The following is a 19,845-nucleotide window of genomic DNA, read 5'->3' on the forward strand; positions in this document are numbered from 1 at the left end:
ATAACAGAAAGCTTATATATTCTGACTCCTATCACCTATTTCTTCTTGCTTCCTTCCCTCTCTGACAACCACCAATCAGTTCTCTGTATCTGTGAGGCAGTTTTTTTGTTTCTGTTTTGATTCCACATATAAGTGAGATCATATACTAACATTTGTCTTTCTCTGTCTCACTTCACTTAGCATAATATCCTCAAATCTATCCATGTTGTCACAAATGGTAAGATTTCATTCTTTTTATGACTGTATAATATTACACACACACACACACACACACACACACACACACACACACAGAGTCCGTGTTTTCTTTATCCATTCATCCGTTGATGGACACTTAGGTTGTTTCTATATCTTGGCTATGGTAAATAGTGCTCTAATGAACCATGGGGGTGCAGATATCTTTTTGAGTTAGAGTTTTTGTTGTCTTTGGATAAATACTGAGAGGTGAAATTGTTAGGTCATATGGTAATTCTATTTTTAATTTGTTTTGAAGAATCTCCTTAGTGTTTTCCATAGTGCTGTATCAATTTACTTTCCCACTAACAGTGCATGAGGGTTTCCTTTTCTCCACATTCTCTCCAATACCTGCTATTTGTTGTCTTTTTTATAATAGCCATTTTGAAGGTATGAGGTAATATTTCACTGTGATTTTGATTTGAATTTCCTTGATGATTAGTGATGTTGAGCATCTTTTCATGGAAAAAAATGTGTATTCAGATCTTCAGCCCATTTAAAAAATTGGATTATTTGGTTTTTTGCTATTCATAGTTTGAATTCTTTGTATATTTTAGATATTAACTACTTATCAGATATATCACTTGCAGATATTTCCTCCTGTCCAGTTGGTTGATTTTCATTTCTTTGGTGATTTCCTTTGCCGAGCTAAAGGTTATATTGTGTAGTCCCATTTGTTTATTTTTGCTTTTTTTGCTTTTGCTTTTGGTGTCAAATTCAAAAAAATCTCCAAGACCTATGTCAAGGAACTTACCATATATGTTTTCTTGCAGGAGTTCTTTGATTTCAGGTCTTAGGTTCAAGTCTTTAATCCATCTGAGTAAAGTTTTGTATGTAGTTTAAGATAATGGTCCAATTTCATTCTTTTGCATGTTACTGTCCAGTTTTCCCATCACCATTTATTAAAAGAGACTGTCTTTTCTTCATTGTATATTTTTGCTTCCTTTGTCATAAATTATTTGACCATATATATCTATATTTATTTCTGGGTGCTTTGTTCTGTTTTATTGATTTATGTGTCTGCCAATACCATACATTAAAAAATACACCAAGACACATAGCAGTTAAACTAACAAAAATTAAACACAAAGAAAAATTACTAAAAGCAGCAAGGGGAAAACAATAAATAATGTACAAGGGACCCCCATAAGGTTAACAGCTGATCTTTCAGCAGAAACTCTGCAGGCTGGAAGGGAGCGGCAGGATGTACTTAAAGTGATGTAAATGAAAAACCAAAAACCAAGATTACTCGACCTAGCAAGGATCTCATTCAGATTTGTCCAGGAAATCAAAAGTTTTACAGATATGCAAAAATTAAGAGAATTCAGCATTACCAAAGCAGCTCTTTAACAAATGCTAAAGGAACTTCTCTAGTGATTGGAATTTTGATAAGGATTATGTTAAATCTGTAGCTTGTTTTGGGTAGTATGGACATTTTAATAATATTGATTTGTCCAATTCTTGAGCATAATATATCTTTTTATTTATTTGTACCTTCAATTTTTTCACTAATGTCTTGTAATTTTAAATATACGTGTCTTTCACCTCCTTGATTAAATTTGTTCCTAGGAATTTAATTATTTTCAATGCTATCTTCATTTCTCTTTCTGCTAGTTTGTTATCACTGCATAGAAATTTAACAGATTATTGTATAGTGATTGTATACTCTGCAACTTTTCTGATTTTACTTTTTTTTAATTCTAACAGTTTTTTTGGTGGAGTCTTTAGGCTTTTTTATGTATCATATCACGTCATATTATATCATGTGATCTGCAAATAGTGATAATTTCCTACCTCCTTTCTAACTTGGATACCTTTTATTTCTATTTGTTGCCAACTTTCTCTGGCCAGGACCTCTAATACTATGTTGAATAAAGTGGAAAGAGTGGGCATTCTTATTTTTTTCCTGATCCTAGAGGAAATGCTTCCAGCTGTTCATTATTGACTATGAAGTTAGCTATGGGCTTCTTATATATATGACCTTTATTGTGTTAAGGTATGTTCTCTTTAACCTACTTTGCTTCTTAAATCATAAATGGGTATTGGAGATTGTCAAATGCTTTCTGTGCATCTAATGAGATGATCATATTTTATTTTTCAGTTTGTTAATGTGGTATATCACATTGAATGATTTGTGGATATTGAACTATACTTGTATCGTTGGATAAATTGCATTAGGTAGTGTCCTTCACCACTGGACCATTCAGGTATGGCCTAAACCAAATCCCTTATGATTATACAGTGGAAGGGAGAAATCGGTTTAAGGGACTAGATCTGATAGAGTGCCTGATGAACTATGGATGGAGGTTTGTGACATTGTACAGGAGACAGGGATCAAGACCATCCCCAAGAAGAAGAAATGCAAAAAAGCAAAATGACTGTTTGAGGAGGCCTTACAAATAGCTGTGAAAAGAAGAGAAGGGAAAAGCAAAGGAGAAAAGGAAAGATATACCCATTTGAATTCAGAGTTCCAAAGAACAGCAAGAAGAGATAAGAAAGCCTTCCTCCGTGATCAGTGCAAAGAAATAGAGGAAAACAATAGAATGGGAAAGACTAGAGATCTCTTCAAGAAAATTAGAGACACCAAGGGAACATTTCATGCAAAGATGGGCTCAATAAAGGACAGAAATGGTGTGGACCTAACAGAAGCAGAAGATATTAAGAAGAGGTGGCAAGAATACACAGAAGAACTGTATAAAAAACATCTTCACAACCCAGATAATCACGATGGTGTGATCACTCACCTAGAGGCAGACATCCTGGAATGTGATGTCAAGTGGGCCTTAGGAAGCATCACTACAAACAAAGCTAGTGGAGGTGATGGAATTCCAGTTGAGCTATTTCAAATCATGAAAGATGATGCTGTGAAAGTGCTTCACTCGATATGCCAGCAAATTTGGAAAACTCAGCAGTGGCCACAGGACTGGAAAAGGTCAGTTTTCATTCCAATCCCAAAGAAAGGCAATGCCAAACAATGCTCAAACTACTGCACAATTGCACTCACCTCACACGCTAGTAAAGTAATGCTCAATATTCTCCAAGCCAGGCTTCAGCAATATGTGAACTGTGAACTTCCAGATGTTCAAGCTGCTTTTAGAAAAGGCAGAGGAACCAGAGATCAAATTGCCAACATCCGCTGAATCATCAAAAAGCAAGAGAGTTCCAAAAAACATCTATTTCTGCTTTATTGACTATGCCAATGCCTTTGACTGTGTGGATCACAGTAAACTGTGGAAAATTCTGAAAGAGATGGGAATACCAGACCGCCTAACCTGCCTCTTGAGAAATCTGTATCCAGGTCAGGAAGCAACAGGTAGAACTGGACATGGAACAAAAGACTGGTTCCAAATAGGAAAAGGAGTACGTCAAGGCTGTATATTGTCACCCTGCTTATTTAACTTATATGCAGAGTACATCATGAGAAACGCTGGACTGGAAGAAGCACAAGCTGGAATCAAGATTGCCGGGAGAAATATCAATAACCTCAGATATGCAGATGACACCACCCTTATGGCAGAAAGTGAAGAACTAAAGAGCCTCTTGATGCAAGTGAAAGAGGAGAGTGAAAAAGTTGGCTTAAAGCTCTACATTCAGAAAACTAAGATCATGGCATCTGGTCCTATTACTTCATGGAAATAGATGGGGAAACAGTGGAAACAGTGGCTGACTTTATTTTTGGGGGCTCCAAAATCACTGCAGATGGTGATTGCAGCCATGAAATTACAAGACGCTTACTCCTCTGAAGGAAAGTTATGACCAACCCAGACAGCATATTAAAAAGCAGAGACATTACTTTGTCAACAAAGTTCCTCCTACTCAAGGCTGTGGTTTTTTCAGTAGTCATGTATGGATGTGAGAGTTGGACTATAAAGAAAGGTGAGCGCTGAAGAATTGATGCTGTTAGACTGTGGTATTGGAGAAGACTCTTGAGAGTCCCTTGGACTGCATGAGATCCAACCAGTCCATCCTAAGGGATATCTGTCCTGGGTGTTCATTGGAAGGAGTGATGATGAAGCTGAAACCCCAATACTTTGGCCACCTGATGCGAAGAGCTGACTCATTTGAAAAGACCCTGATGCTGGGAAAGTTTGAGGGCAGGAGGAGAAGGGGACAACAGAAGATGAGATGGTTGGATGACATCACCAGCTCAATGGACATGAGTTTGGGTGAACTTTGGGAGTTGGTGATGGACAGGGAGACCTGGCGTGCACGACTGAGTGACTGAACTGAACTGAAATGGAGGAAAAGTAGTTTTATGACTTATAATACATTCATAATTTGGAATATTATGTACTTGTTAAAAGAATGATGATAAATATGTGCTAAAATGGAAAAAAGTCTCTATTAAGAGAAAAATGCAAGTCACCTATTATACTTACCGTATGATTTCATTTATTTATTATAAGATAATATACATATACATAAAAATTTATACACCTGTATTGGTACAGACTGGTACACAGAGACAGAGACAGAGGAAGGGACTGGGAAGATAAGGACGAACTTTTAACGTTAAACTATTATTGTATTTACTTAAACTGCTTTAGTGTTTTACAACAGAAATGTATACACTCTATAAAAGAGAGGGAGGAAAAAAAGAAAAATGACTCATTTCTTCTGAAATATTTAATATGTGAGAGTAAGCTACATAATTAATTTTGTCTAGTATTTCATACTTAAGGATTAATATCGTGAGTAAATCTGCATTATATTTCAAGTGAAAAAACAAACAAACTAACTTCTGACACAATCCACATAACTTGCCATAGATGTTAGCCAAAAAGTCAAAACTCCCTCAGTTCAAAATAACATTTCTTTCCTATCATGCTTAGGATCTTGGAATAATTTAATTCACCACAGTTATTGTTCCTGTGTGAAAGTCCTAGGCTAATAGCAATGTTACTCTCTTTCAAAGAGTTTCTAGAAATACATTGGTCTTTATGCCTATGTTTTCACTGGAAAAACTATGCATTCTACTATAAAATAAAAGCTTGATTATAGTTTTGTTTTATACCTTAGTTAATGATAATACTTCATGACTTGAGATAAAGACTAAAAGAAAGAGTAAAATAACAGATTGGCCCACGTTGTTGTAATTTAGGTTAATATGACTCATTCTTGCAGTAAGCTTTGTATACTGAAAGGTACATATCAGTTATTCACTGATGCTTTGAGAGATGGGAATAAGGAGACAATATCATCAAGTACAAAGGTGTAAGTTTTAACTCTTAAATTCTCAAGGAAAATTTCAAAATGATCTACTTACCTGTTGCTTCCTTTTCTACACTTCCATCATAGCTCAGTCAACAAAGAATCCGCCTGCAATGCAGGAGACCCGGGCTCAATTCCCGGGTTGGGAAGATCCCCTGGAGAAGGAAATGGCAACCCACTCCAGTATTCTTGCCTGGAGAATTCCATGGACAGAGGAACCTGGCAGGCTATAGTTGATGGAGTCGCAAGAATCAGACACGACTTAGCAACTGAGCTGCAACTAACCTGTTGCTTACCAATCAGATCAACTTAACGAACACCTATTACAAGCAACCCATTGGTAAAGTCAGTAGAAGACACCAGCCAATACAAGACTGTGCTTTCTATCAAAGGACAGGGCTTCCCTGGTGGCTCAGACTGTAGAGTCTGCCTAAAGTGCAGGAGACCCAGGTTTGATCCCTGGGTCAGGAAGATCCCCTGGAGAAGGAAACAGCAACCCACTCCAGTATTCTTGCTTTGGAAAATCCCATAGAAAGAAGGAGCCTGGCAGGCTACAGTCCATGGAGTCAGACACAACTGAGTGACTTCACTTTCACTTTCACCTTCTATCAAAGGACAGGCACACATAAGATATTGTTGTTGTTCAGTCACTAAGTCATGTCTGACTCTTTGCGACTCCATGGACTGCAGCACACCAGGCCTCCCTATGGAAAGTCAAATCTAAGAAAGCCTAGTTTTGAATGCATGTAAGTGGTTGTGCTAGAGTTAAGGATATCCAGAAGTCTTGCTCAGAGGCAGGGAATGTGATCCTTGTTCTCTGAGGGCATATAGTCTAGTTTTGTTCACATGCAAAGGAAATCTACACTATGAGGCTGTGTGATGCCAACTATTAATTGAATGGAACAGGTAAATGTTATAGAAAGTCACAGAAAGGACACATTATTACTCTACTAGACATGGTCCCATCACTTCATGGGAAATAGATGGGAAAACAGTGGAAACAGTGTCAGACTTTATTTTGGGGGTCTCCAAAATCACTGCAGATGGTGATTGCAGCCATGAAATTAAAAGACGCTTACTCCTTGGAAGGAAGGTTATGACCAACCTAGATAGCATATTTAAAAGCAGAGACATTACTTTGCCAACAAAGGTCCGTCTAGTCAAGGCTATGGTTTTTCCAGGAGTCATGTATGGATGTGAGAGTTGGACAGTAAAGAAAGCTGAGCATCGAAGAATTGATGCTTTTGAACTATGGTGTTAGAGAAGACTCTTGAGAGTCCCTTGGACTGCAAGGAGATCCAACCAGTCCATCCTAAAGGAGATCACTCCTGGGTGTTCACTGTAAGGACTGATGTTGAAGCTGAAACTCCAATACTTTGGCCACCTCATGCGAAGAGTTGACTCATTGGAAAAGACCTTATGCTGGGAAATATTGGGGGCAGGAGGAGAAGGGGACGACAGAGGATGAGATGGCTGGATGGCATCACCGACTCAATGGACATGGGTTTGGGTAGACTCTGGGAGTTGGTGATGGACAGGGAGGCCTGGCGTGCTGCCATTCATGGGGTCGCAAAGAGTTGGACATGACTGAGCGACTGAACTGAACTGAACTGAACTGACACGTGGAGTAGTCAGGTAAACCTCACAGCATGAGACAGGAGATATCTAATAATGTTTAGGGCAGATGGAAATATGTAATTGAAGCTTGGGTAAGCATACTAGGTTCAGTTCAGTCGCTCAGTCGTGTCCGACTCTCTGCGACCCCATGAATTGCAGCACGCCAGGCCTCCCTGTCCATCACCAACTCCCGGAGTCTACCCAAACCCATGTTCATCGAGTTGGTGATGCCATCCAACCATCTCATCCTCCGTCGTCCCCTTCTCCTCCCGTCCCCAATCCTACCCAGCATCAGGGTCTTTTCCAGTGAGTCAACCCTTCGCATGAGGTGGCCAAAGTATTGGAGCTTCAGCTTCAACATCAGACCTTCCAATGAACACCCAGGACTGATCTCCTTTAGGATGGATTGATTGGATCTCCTTGCAGTCCAAGGGACTCTCAAGAGACTTCTCCAACACCACAGTTCAAAAGCATCAATTCTGCGGCACTCAGCTTTCTTCACCGTCCAATTCTCACATCCATACATGACCACTGGAAAAACCATAGCCTTGACTAGACGGACTTTTGTTGGCAAAGTAATGTCTCTGCTTTTAAACATGCTATCTAGGTTGGCCATAACCTTCCTTCCAAGGAGTAAGAATCTTTTAATTTCATGACTGCAGTCACCATCAGCAGTGATTCTGGAGCCCAAAAAAGTAAAGTTTGACACTGTTTCCACTGTTTCCCCATCTATTTCCCATGGAGTGATGGGACCAGATGCCATGATCTTAGTTTTCTGAATGTTGAGCTTTAAGCCAACTTCTTCACTCTCCTCCTTCACCTTCATCAAGAGGCTCTTTAGTTCTTCTTCACTTTCTGCCATAAGGGTGGTGTCATCTACATATCTGAGGTTATTGATATTTCTCCCGGCAATCTTGATTCCAGCTTGTGTTTCTTCCAGCCCAGCGTTTCTCCTGATGTACTCTGCATAGAAGTTAAATAAGCAGGGTGACAATATACAGCCTTGACGGACTCCTTTTCCTATTTGGAACCAGTCTGTTGTTCCATGTCCAGTTCTAACTGTTGCTTCCTGACCTGCATACAGGTTTCTTAAGAGACAGGTCAGATGGTCTGGTATTCCCATCTCTTTCAGAATTCTCCACAGTTTATTGTGATCCACACAGTCAAAGGCTTTGGCATAGTCAATAAAGCAGAAATAGATGTTTTTTGGAACTCTCTTGCTTTTTTGATGATCCATCGGATATTGGCAATTTGATCTCTGGTTCCTCTGCCTTTTCTAAAAGCAGCTTGAACATCTGGAAGTTCACGGTTCACGTATTGCTGAAGCCTGGCTTGGAGAATTTTGAGCATTACTTTACTAGCATGTGAGATGAGTGCAATTGTACGGTAGTTTGAGCATTCTTTGGCATTGCCTTTCTTTGGGATTGGAACGAAAACTGACCTTTTCCAGTCCTGTGGCCACTGCTGAGTTTTCCAAATTTGCTGGCATATCGAGTGAAGCACTTTCACAGCATCATCTTTCATGATTTGAAATAGCTCAACTGGAATTCCATCACCTCCACTAGCTTTGTTCGTAGTGATGCTTCCTAAGGCCCACTTGACTTCACATTCCAGGATGTCAGGCTCTAGGTGAGTGATCACACCATCGTGATTATCTGGGTCGTGAAGATCTTTTTTGTACAGTTCTTCTGTGTATTCTTGCCACCTCTTCTTAATATCTTCTGCTTCTGTTAGGTCCATACCATTTCTGTCCTTTATCGAGCCTATCTTTGCATGAAATGTTCCTTTGGTATCTCTAATTTTCTTGAAGAGGTCTCTAGTCTTTCCCAATCTGTTGTTTTCCTCTATTTGTTTGCACTGATCGCTGAGGAAGGCTTTCTTATCTCTCCTTGCTATTCTTTGGAACTCTGCATTCAGATGAGAATATCTTTCCTTTTCTCCTTTGCTTTTCGCTTCTCTTCTCTTCCCAGCTATTTGTAAGGCCTCCTCAGACAGCCATTTTGCTTTTTTGCATTTCTTTTCCATGGGGATTTTCTTGATCCCTGTCTCCTGTACAATGCTACTAGGTTAAAGGTACATTTTTTGGAGTATTTGCATAGATGTGATAGGTAAGATTTCCACTAAGGGATATATAGTTAGAAGGAAAGGACGGTTAAAACTGGAAAAGAGTAAGACAATGTGAAAATAAGAACAGACAGATTTTTTAAAAATAATAGAACATTTGGAAATTTAAAATGCAGTCATTAAAATAAAAATGTTATGGACTGATTAATAGCTTGTGAAGAGATATTAGTAAATGACGATTGTTGTTTTTTAGGCTATCAGTGATGTCTGACTCTTTTGTGACACCATGGACTGTAGCCCATCAGGATCATCAGGTTCCATGGGACTTTTCTGGTAAGAATACTGGAGGGGGTTGTCATTTTCTTTTTCAGAGCATCTTCCCAACCCACGGATAGAATGTACCTCCTGCATTGCAGGCAGATTTTTTTTTTTTACCCCCAAGCCACCTGGGAAGCTCTAGTAAATGGTGATCTCTCTGAGAAAATTTTACAGAAGGGAAGTATGAAGAAGTAGGGAATGGAAAGTATGAATTAAGAAAAATGAGAGGTACTTCCTTTGTGGTCCAGTGGTTGAGTGTCCGCCTTGCAATGCAGGAGACGTGGTTCAATCCCTGGTCTGGGAGGATCCCATGTGCTGGGGAGCAACTAAGCTTGTATAGCGTAACTGAGCCTGTGCATCACAGCTACTGAAACCGGTGTGCCCTAGAGTCTATCCTCTGCCACAGAGAAGCCACTGCAATGAAACGCCAGCACACCGCAGCTAGAGAGCAGCCCCCACTCGTCGCGACTAGAGAAAGCCTGATGCAGCAATGAAGACCCAGTGCAGTCAAAAATAACTAAATAAATAAAATAATAAAAGGAAAATGAGGTTAGGATGAGAGTTCAATATGTTATTCAATAAGATTCCCAACAAGCAAGATAAGGAACTGAGAGACAAATTTGATGAGATAATAGTTGATAATTTCAAAACTTTCAAAGAATTGATGAAATAATGTCTCAAAGCTAATAATCACAAGTCTTAAGCAAAATAAAAAGAAATATACTCTAGGCACACTGTGATAAATTGGAATACTGCAAAAACAAAGATAAAATCTAGGAAGGAATCAGATATAAAAGATAGATTACTTGCAAATAACTATTGGATTAGCAGTAGGACAACAACAGATTTCTCAAGAATGGTGTGGAAGCCAGAAATTAATTAAATAGTATCTTCAAGGAGCTGAGGAAAAACCAATAAATTTAGAATTTAATATGTAACTAAACTATCAATAGTTCTAAATAGTGTAACTTTTCAGACAAAGATTGAGAAAATTTGCTTTTCAGGGTTTGTCACTGAGAGACTAAAATATCCACATTAACTCTGTACATTGTTTAAAGACGTATTCACTTACATTATACACGTATCATATGCAATACATTTAAGTGGTAAAATTATAAAAACAAGCATGGGAATGAAAACACTTAATTCAAACTAGTGTTTCTGTGAGAGAAGAAAAGATAATGGAATTGGAGTTTCATTTGTATTTGTTAAGCTAGTGTATATGGGCATTCATTATATTTTTTAGACGTTTTTTGGCTTACTTGAAATATGTTTTTAAAGGGAGGATGGAGTTTTAAGAAATGAATGATCTACAATATAAAATATTGCATGAGAAAATGAGAACAGGAAATTCCGCAGATCTGGATACTTAAAGCGCCTTGAATATGCTTCAGAGAATTGTTTAAGAGAAAGGAGAATGAAAACATCCTTTCCAGCCTGCTTACATCTATTCCTGTCATTTCTCCCCTCCTGTTACAGTGAGAGATGTTCCTCTGCCCACCAAAGTTCAGTCTTTTCCCTATGTATTCTGAATTTACCTCTCCCACCTTTTTAAGAGGCCATATATTTACCCCTGTCTCTCCTGTATTTTCATTTTCTCCTTTTCTACAAGTTCCTTTCCAGTATTTAAACATGCTTAAATCTCTCCTTTTTTAAACTCCTATTCCATCTAATTGCTTCAAAACCAAATACTGCCTCTTTTCACTCTCACAATCCTATTTCTCTTGATGCTTTTGAACTGTGGTGTTGAATAAGACTCTTGAGAGTCCCTTGGACTGCCAGGAGATCAAACCAGTCAATCCTAAAGGAAAGCAGTCCTGAATATTCATTGGAAGGACTGATAATGAAGCTAAAGCTCCAATATGTTGGCCACCTGATGCAAAGAACTGACTCATTAGAAAAGACCCTGATGCTGGAAAGATTGAAGGCAGGAGGGGAAGGGGACGACAGAGGATGACATAGTTGGAAGGCATCACTGACTGAATTTGAGCAAGCTTCGGGAGTTGGTGATGGACAGGGAAGCCTGGCATGCCGCAGTCCATGGGGTCCCAAAGGGTCGGACACGATTGACCAACTGAACTGAACTGAATTATCTTCTTCAGTCAAACATCTTCAAAGAATTATCTCCAAGTAGTGTCTCAAAGTCTGTACCTTCTATTTACCTCTGAAACCACTCTAATGTAGCTCCTCTCCTCCCATTCCACAAAAAATTTTCTCGAGGTCGCCAGTGATTTCTGTCTTGACCTTTTACAATTACTTATTATTTCACACAACTTTCTTCTTATTCATCATTATAATAAACGTAGTATTTCTTGAACATTTACCATACGCCAGGCATTGTTTTAGGGCTCCTCAGGTGACGCTAATGGTAAAGAAGCTGTCTGCCAGTGTAGGAGACTTAAGAGATGCAGGTTTGATTCCCTGGAGAAAGAAATGGCAACCCACTCCAGTATTCTTGCCTTGAGAACCCTATGAACAGAGGAGCCTGGTGTGCTCTGGTGCATAGGGTCACGAAAAGTTGGACACAAAGTACTTTATGTGCATTGTTGCCTTCTTGAAACTTCTCTTCCTCTGGTTTCCATGACATAACACTCCTCTGATTTTCCTTCTCAAGTAGATACTCTTTGGTTTCCTTACTCATCCTCATCTCTTTATCTTTAATAGAGATGAAGTTCCTCAAGGCATCATCATTTTTCTTCTGTTCTTCTCACTTTATGCCATAGTTATTGCTTCCACTGATATACATCTATATATACAGATGACTTTCAATTTTCTTTTCATTTCTTCCAGTAGTATTTAAGCAGGTAGTTCTTCAAAAAGATAAGAACTCTTTTTTTGTTGTTGTTAAATGTAACCACAATACCATTATCATATCTAAAACAAAATTAATAATAATTCCTTAATATTGGCAAATGCCTGCTCAGTTGGCAACTTCCCAGTTGTCTCATAAATATCATAAAATTCAGGTTCTAAACATGTTACTCACTTAGACCTCCTCGGTGGCACAGTGGTTAAGAATTCACCTGCCAGTGCAGGGGACACAGGTTCATCCCCTAGTTTGGGAAGATTCCACATGCCGCAGAGCAACTGGGCCCATGTACCACAACTACTGAAGACTGCATACCCTAGAGCCCACATTCTACAACTACTGAGCCTGCGTGCTGCAGCTACTAAAGCCCATGTGCCTAGAGTCTGCACTGTGCAACAAGAGAAGCCACTGCAACGAGAAGCCCTTGCACCACGAAGAGTAGCCTCCTGCTTGCTGAAATGAGAGAGAACCAATGTGCAGCAGCAAAGACCCAGGACAACCAAAAATAAAAAAAAATAATTTTTAAAAAGTTACTCACTTGATTGCAAGCCTTTAGTGGTTTCTCAGTATTCTTAGAATAAAGAACAAAATCTGTAACCCATCCTACAGATACTGCGTGATTTTTCCTGGTTTATCTAGTCAGATCAATAGAATTGAAGCTCGGTTTAGTTCAGTCGCTCAGTTGTGTCCAACTCTTTGGGACCCCATGGACTGCAGCATGCCAGGCTTCCCTGTCTATCACCAACTCCCGGAGCTTGCTCAAATTCAGACGGTGATGCCTTCCAACTATGTCATCCTCTGTCGTCCCCTTCCCCTCCTGCCTTCAATCTTTCCAGCATCAGTGTCTTTTCTAATGAGTCAGTTCTTCGCATCTGGTGACCAAAGTATTGGAGCTTCAGCTTCATTATCAGTCCTTCCAATGAATGTTCAGGACTGCTTTCCTTTAGGATTGACTGGTTTGATCTCCTGGCAGTCCAAGGGACTCTCAAGAGTCTTCTCCAACACCACAGGTCAAAAGCATCAATTCTATGGCGCACAGCTTTTCTTTCTAGTCCAACTCACATCCATACATGACTAGTGGAAAAACCATAGAATTGAAGCTAGAAACCTAAAATGTTGTTTCACATCTATTATCTTGAGTTGACATCTAATTGATAATAATAAGTCAAAAAGAAAAAAGAAATTGGACTCTCATGGTGAAATTTTAGTCTTTTGAAGCTTGTTTTGACCAAAACATGTAAGTTCAGAAATAATGATGAGGGAAATGATGCAGACCTGCTCAGCTAAGGTAAAGACTCTAATGGAAAGACCTTAATAAACATCTTGGGCCAGTCTGCCATGTACACTACACAGCAAACTCTCAGGGTTTGGAGAAAATCCAATATAATTTAAATTGTTTTGTTATCCCTGGACAACCTCCACAAGGACAGACTGCCTAGACAGACCTCTTTACTATCAGCTAATTAGTTTACCTCTAAAGATGTGGAAACATGACTTACTCTTCTGAGGCTCTCTACAGTTTTTTTCTCATAAGTCCAGTTTTTGCCTTTGTTCCTTGATAGCAGTCTAATGTGGAGAAGGCAATGGCACCCCACTCCGGTAACTCTTGCCTGGAGAATCCCATGGACGGAGGAGCCTGATAGGCTGCAGTCCATGGGGTCGCTATGAGTCGGACACTACTGAGCAATTTCACTTTCACTTTCCACTTTCATGCATTGGAGAAGGAACTGGCAACCCACTCCAGTGTTCTTGCCTGGAGAATCTCGGGGATAGGGGAGCCTGGTGGGCTACCGTCTATGGGGTCGCACAGAGTTGGACACAACTGAAGTGACTTAGCAGCAGCAGCAGCAATCTAATGACTGTCTCCCTATACATGAAAAATTTTGTTTGTAGGTAAAAACTAAGTGTCTCTGAGTTGTTCTTTGGTAATAAAAGCTTAGTCATGCTCTCAAATCTGTTCTTCCTCCACTCTTTCTCACCTTAATACTTCCACCAGTTCAGTTATTCAAGATGGATATCTGGGAATATTTTAAATGCTTTCTTGTCCCTCATGCCTGGCTCCTTCCAATATCCAGTTCTTCACCAAGACTTGAATGTGCTTTCACAATACATCTTGATAGCAACCACTATAGTCTCAGCCAAAACCATGTATTGTTTGGGCTTTTGAAATATTCTCCTGATTGGTCCTATTTGCTTTCCCTACATTTATCTCCTTCCATTTCATTTCTCCAGGGAGTCAGAATGTTCTTTTAAAACCATGTATCTTATCACATATCTTTTCCTGTTTAAGTACTTCAGATGGGTCCTGTTATACCTATGATAAAATGATAAATCTTAAATTCTTAACATGTCCTATTGTTTCACAAGGCCCTGCTTTATCTGCCCCCGCCCCCACACCTCTCTAATCTCATGTGGTACTGTTGTCACAACACTGTTAATTGGCTATCCACCAATACAAAATAAAAAGTTTTAAAAAATTAAAGTAAAATAAGCTATTGGTGTAAAAAATTCTTTATACAAAGTGTCTAGCACATATTAATTGTGGATAATAAATACTCATTTTGAACAAATGAATGAGTGAGATGTTTGGGGAAGCATTTAGATCAGTGCCTGACAGACAGTACTTAATGATTTTCCTTTTTCATTTTAAACATTTACATTGTCAGGAAGATCCCCTGGAGAAGGAAATGGCAACCCACTCCAGTATTCTTGCCTGGAGAATTCCATGAACAGAGGAGCCTGGCAGGCTATAATCCATGGGGTTGCAAAGAGTTGACATAATCAAGTGACTATCACTCACATTAGATACTGGTATTTTATTTAATGGAATGCTGTTAGGTTTTTAAAAAACTATGTGTTTTAAATCTTTTAGATGGCTACAGATGTCCACAGGGCTTTCCTGGTGGCTCAGTGGTCAAGAATTCACCTGCAGTGCAGGAGACAGGAGACACAAGTTCATTCCTTGGGTTGGGAAGATCCCGTGGAGGAGTGCATGACAACTCACTCCAATATTCTTGCCTGGAGAATCCCATGGACAGAGGAGCCTGGCAGGCTGCAGTCCATAGGGTTGCAAAGAGTCAGACATGATTTAAGTGACTTAACATGCATCAATGCACAGATGTCCACTAGATGTCAGCCTATCCCAGAATATTAATTGCTAAGGGCATCAAATATTGAGCATGATTCCAGTGTTCAACTGAGCTGTTAGATTTCCATATTTTAAATTTAATGAAGGATAATATTTTGTGGATATTTTTGAATTTGAGATTGTGGATGCTCCACGATTATATATTGAGTACTGAGGATATAATTCTATTGTGTTGTAGAGGGTTAAAGAGATTTTGGATTCTTTATCAAAGAACTCTACCAATAATAAAATACTTATGAAATATAATAATAAGGTAATAACAACTCCTGATATTTTTAGCACCAGCTACATGCCAGTTCAGTTCAGTTCAGTTGCTCAGTCATGTCCGACTCTTTGCCACCCCATGAACCGCAGCACGCCAGGCCTCCCTGTCCATCACCAACTCCCGGATTTTACCCAAACTCATGTCCATTGAGTCGATGATGCCATCCAACCATCTCATCCTCTGTCATCCCCTTCTCCTCCTTCCCTCAATCTTTCCCAGCATCAGGGTCTTTTCAAATGAGTCAGCTTTTCGCATCAGGTGGCCAAAGTACTGGAGTTTCAGCTTCAACATCAGTCCTTCCAATGAACACCCAGGACTGATCTCCTTTAGGATGGACTGGTTGGATCTCCTTGCAGTCCAAGGGACTCTCAAGAGTCGTCTCCAACACCACAGTTCAAAAGCATAAATTCTTCGGTGCTCAGCTTTCTTTATAGTCCAACTCTCACATCCATACACGACTACTGGAAAAACCATAGCCTTGACTAGATGGACCTTTGTTGGCAATGTAATATCTCTGCTTTTTAATATGCTGTCTAGTTTCATAACTATCCTTCCAAGGAGTGAGTGTCTTTTAATTTCATGGCTGCAATCACCATCAGCAGTGATTTTGGAGCCCCCAAAAATAAAGTCAGCCACTGTTTCCACTGTTTTCCCATCTATTTCCCATGAAGTGATGGGACCAGATGCCATGATCTTAGTTTTCTGAATGTTGAGCTTTAAGCCAACTTTTTCACTCTCCTCTTTCACTTTCATAAAGAGGCTCTTTAATTCTTCTTCACTTTCTGCCATAAGGTGGTGTCATCTGCATATCTGAGGTTATTTATATTTCTCCCGGCAATCTTGATTCCAGCTTGTGCTTCCTCCAGCCCAGCATTTCTCATGAGGTACTCTGCATATAAGTTAAATAAGCAGGGTGACAATATACAGCCTTGACGTACTCCTATTCCTATTTGGAACCAGTCTGTTGTTCCATGTCCAGTTCTAGCTGTTACTTCCTGACCTGCATACAGGCTTCTCAAGAGGCACATCAGGTGATCTGGTATTCCCATCACTTTCAGAATTTTCCACATGCCAGACGCTTAGCTAAATGCTTAAATGTTTTATCTCATTAATCTCAACTAATAAATTAGTACAGTAACTAAAAGTATCTTAATTGATTACAAAATCTTAGAAAATAAATAGTATTACTAACTCCATTCAAAAAATGGAGTTTGAAGATGTTGAGTAACTATTCTTAAGAACTCCAAAAGACACAGAATAACATATCATAATTATTTGTAAAAATAAATATTTTTAAAAAGAAAGACATTTTAACAATGGGAGACTTAAGCTTCCCTGGTGGCTCAGATGGTAAAGCGTCTGCCTGCAATGTGGGAGATGCAGGTTCAACCCCTGGGTCGGGAAGATCCCCTAGAGAAGGAAATGGCAACCCACTCCAGTACTCTTGCCTGGAAAATTCCATGGATGGAGGAGCCTGGTAGGCTACAGTCCATGGGGTTGCAAAGAGTCAGACACAACTGAGTGACTTCACTTTCACTTAACATTTGTTGCCACCTGGAATTCAGGATTTTGTTTATATGACAACTAAATAAATGAATGTTCAAACTACCATACAATTGTGCTCATTTCAAATGCCAGCAAGGAAATGCTCAAAATCTTCCAAGCTAGGCTTCAACAGTATGTGAACCAAGAACTTTCTTTTCGCTGTCATGAGATAGGCCTGTCTCACAAATACATCATGTTTTGTTTGTCTAGTCTGCTACAGGGGGACAGTTAGATTGCTTCCACTTTTCACTCTTAAAAATTATGCTGTTGTGAATGTCTTTGTGTATTCTAGAACACAAATATAAGTGTTTTTAAGAGATCTATCTATAAATGTCTGCATTTTTTTTTAAGAAAACTTGATGGATATTATTGGGTGGAAATAGTATCTTTTAATTTTTAAAATCTGCATTTCTTTGGTTGACTTTGAGGTTGAGATACTTTTCCTAAGGTGACTGGCCTTTTAATTTTTCTTTTCCATATATTGACAATTCATATCCTTTGCCCATTCTAGTGCAATTGTTGAAGTGTTGATTTTTTCTTTCTTTTTCCCCCTCTTTTTAATTGAATCTGAAAATACCTGCCTGCCTCTTAATTTGTCGTAAACCTTCAGTGTCTTTAAATTATTTTTTTCACTATCTTAATTTTTTGGTAATTAAAATTCAAATAATTGAAATCTTAGCATTGAGTATTTTAATGTATGATTTGATGTATTTCTTCATTTATTCAACTTTTTAATTATTATTACTGATTTGTTGTTGTTAAGTTTCTAATGTCATATCTGACTCTTTGCGACTACATGGAATGCAGCATACCAGGCTTCTCTGTCCTTCACCATCTCCTGGAGTATGCTCAAACTCAAGTCCATTGAATCGGTGATACCATCCAGCCGTCACATCCTCTGTCATCCCTTCTCCTCCTGCTTTCAATCTTTCCCAGCATCAGGATCTCTTCAGATGAGTCGGCTCTTTGTATCAGGTGGCCAAGGTATTGGAGCTTCAGCTTTAGTATCAGTCCTTCCAATGAATATTCAGGGTTAATTTCCTTTAGGATTGACTGGTTTGATCTCCTTGCTGTCCAAGGGACTCTCAAGAGTCTTCTCCAACACCACTGTTCAAAAGCATCAATTCTTCAGTGCTCAGCCTTCTTTATGGTCCAACTCTCACATCCATACATGACTACTGGAAAAACAATAGCTTTGACTAGATGGGTCTTTGTTTGCAAAGTGTAATTATTGAACTTTATGCACTGAATGCTCATGTTCCTATAGTTTTGGTTGTAGCTTCCTATGAAAATAATTATTATTTTCAAATAATGACACTTTTGTCACTTTAAAATACACTTATTCATTGTCTTGTCTTTTTGTGTTAGTTAGGGCTCTAACACGACAGTTCAAAAGCATAAATTCTTCAGCGCTCAGCTTTCTTTATAGTCCAACTCTCACATCCATACATGACCACTGGAAAAACCGTAGCCTTGACTAGATGGACCTTTGTTGGCAAAGTAATGTCTCTGCTTTTAAATATGCTATCTAGGTTGGCCATAACCTTCCTTCCAAGGAGTAAGCGTCTTTTAATTTCATGGCTGCAATCACCATCAGCAGTGATTTTGGAGCCCCCCAAAATAAAGTCTGACACTGTTTCCACTGTTTCCCCATCTATTTGCCATGAAATGATGGGACCAGATGCCATGATCTTAGTTTTCTGAACGTTGAGCTTTAAGCCACCTTTTACACTCTCCTCTTTCACTTTCATCAAGAGGCTCTTTAGTTCTTCTTCACTTTCTGCCATAAGGGTGGTGTCATCTGCATATCTGAGGTTATTGTTATTTCTCCCGGCAATCTTGATTCCAGCTTGTGCTTCTTCCAGCCCAGTGTTTCTCATGATGTACTCTGCATAGAAGTTAAATAAGCAGGTTGACAATATACAGCCTTGACGGACTCCTTTTCCTATTTGGAACCAGTCTGTTGTTCCATGTCCAGTTCTAACTGTTGCTTCCTGACCTGCATACAGGTTTCTCAAGAGACAGGTCAAATGGTCTGGTATTCCCATCTCTTTCAGAATTTTCCACAGTTTATTGTGATCCACAGAGTCAAAGGCTTTGGCATAGTCAATAAAGCAGAAATAGATGTTTTTCTGGAACTCTCTTGCTTTTTCAGTAATCCATCGGATATTGGCAATTTGAACTCTGGTTTCTCTGCCTTTTCTAAAAGCAGCTTGAACATCTGGAAGTTCACGGTTCACGTATTGCTGAAGCCTGGCTTGGAGAATTTTGAGCATTACTTTACTAGCATGTGAGATGAGTGCAATTGTACGGTAGTTTGAGCATTCTTTGGCATTGCCTTTCTTTGGGATTGGAATGAAAACTGACCTTTTCCAGTCCTGTGGCCACTGCTGAGTTTTCCAGATTTGCTGGCATATCGAGTGACGCACTTTCACAGCATCATCTTTGAGGATTTGAAATAGCTCAACTGGAATTCCATCACCTCCACTAGCTTTGTTCGTAGTGATGCTTTCTAAGGCCCTCTTGACTTCACATTCCAGGATGTCTGGCTCTAGGTGAGTGATCACACCATCGTGATTATCTGGGTCGTGAAGATCTTTTTTGTACAGTTCTTCTGTGTATTCTTGCCACCTC

This window comes from Giraffa tippelskirchi, chromosome 5, assembly GCF_054371585.1.
Source record: "Giraffa tippelskirchi isolate mGirTip1 chromosome 5, T2T-mGirTip1v1.2.pri, whole genome shotgun sequence".
Lineage (NCBI taxonomy): Eukaryota > Metazoa > Chordata > Mammalia > Artiodactyla > Giraffidae > Giraffa > Giraffa tippelskirchi.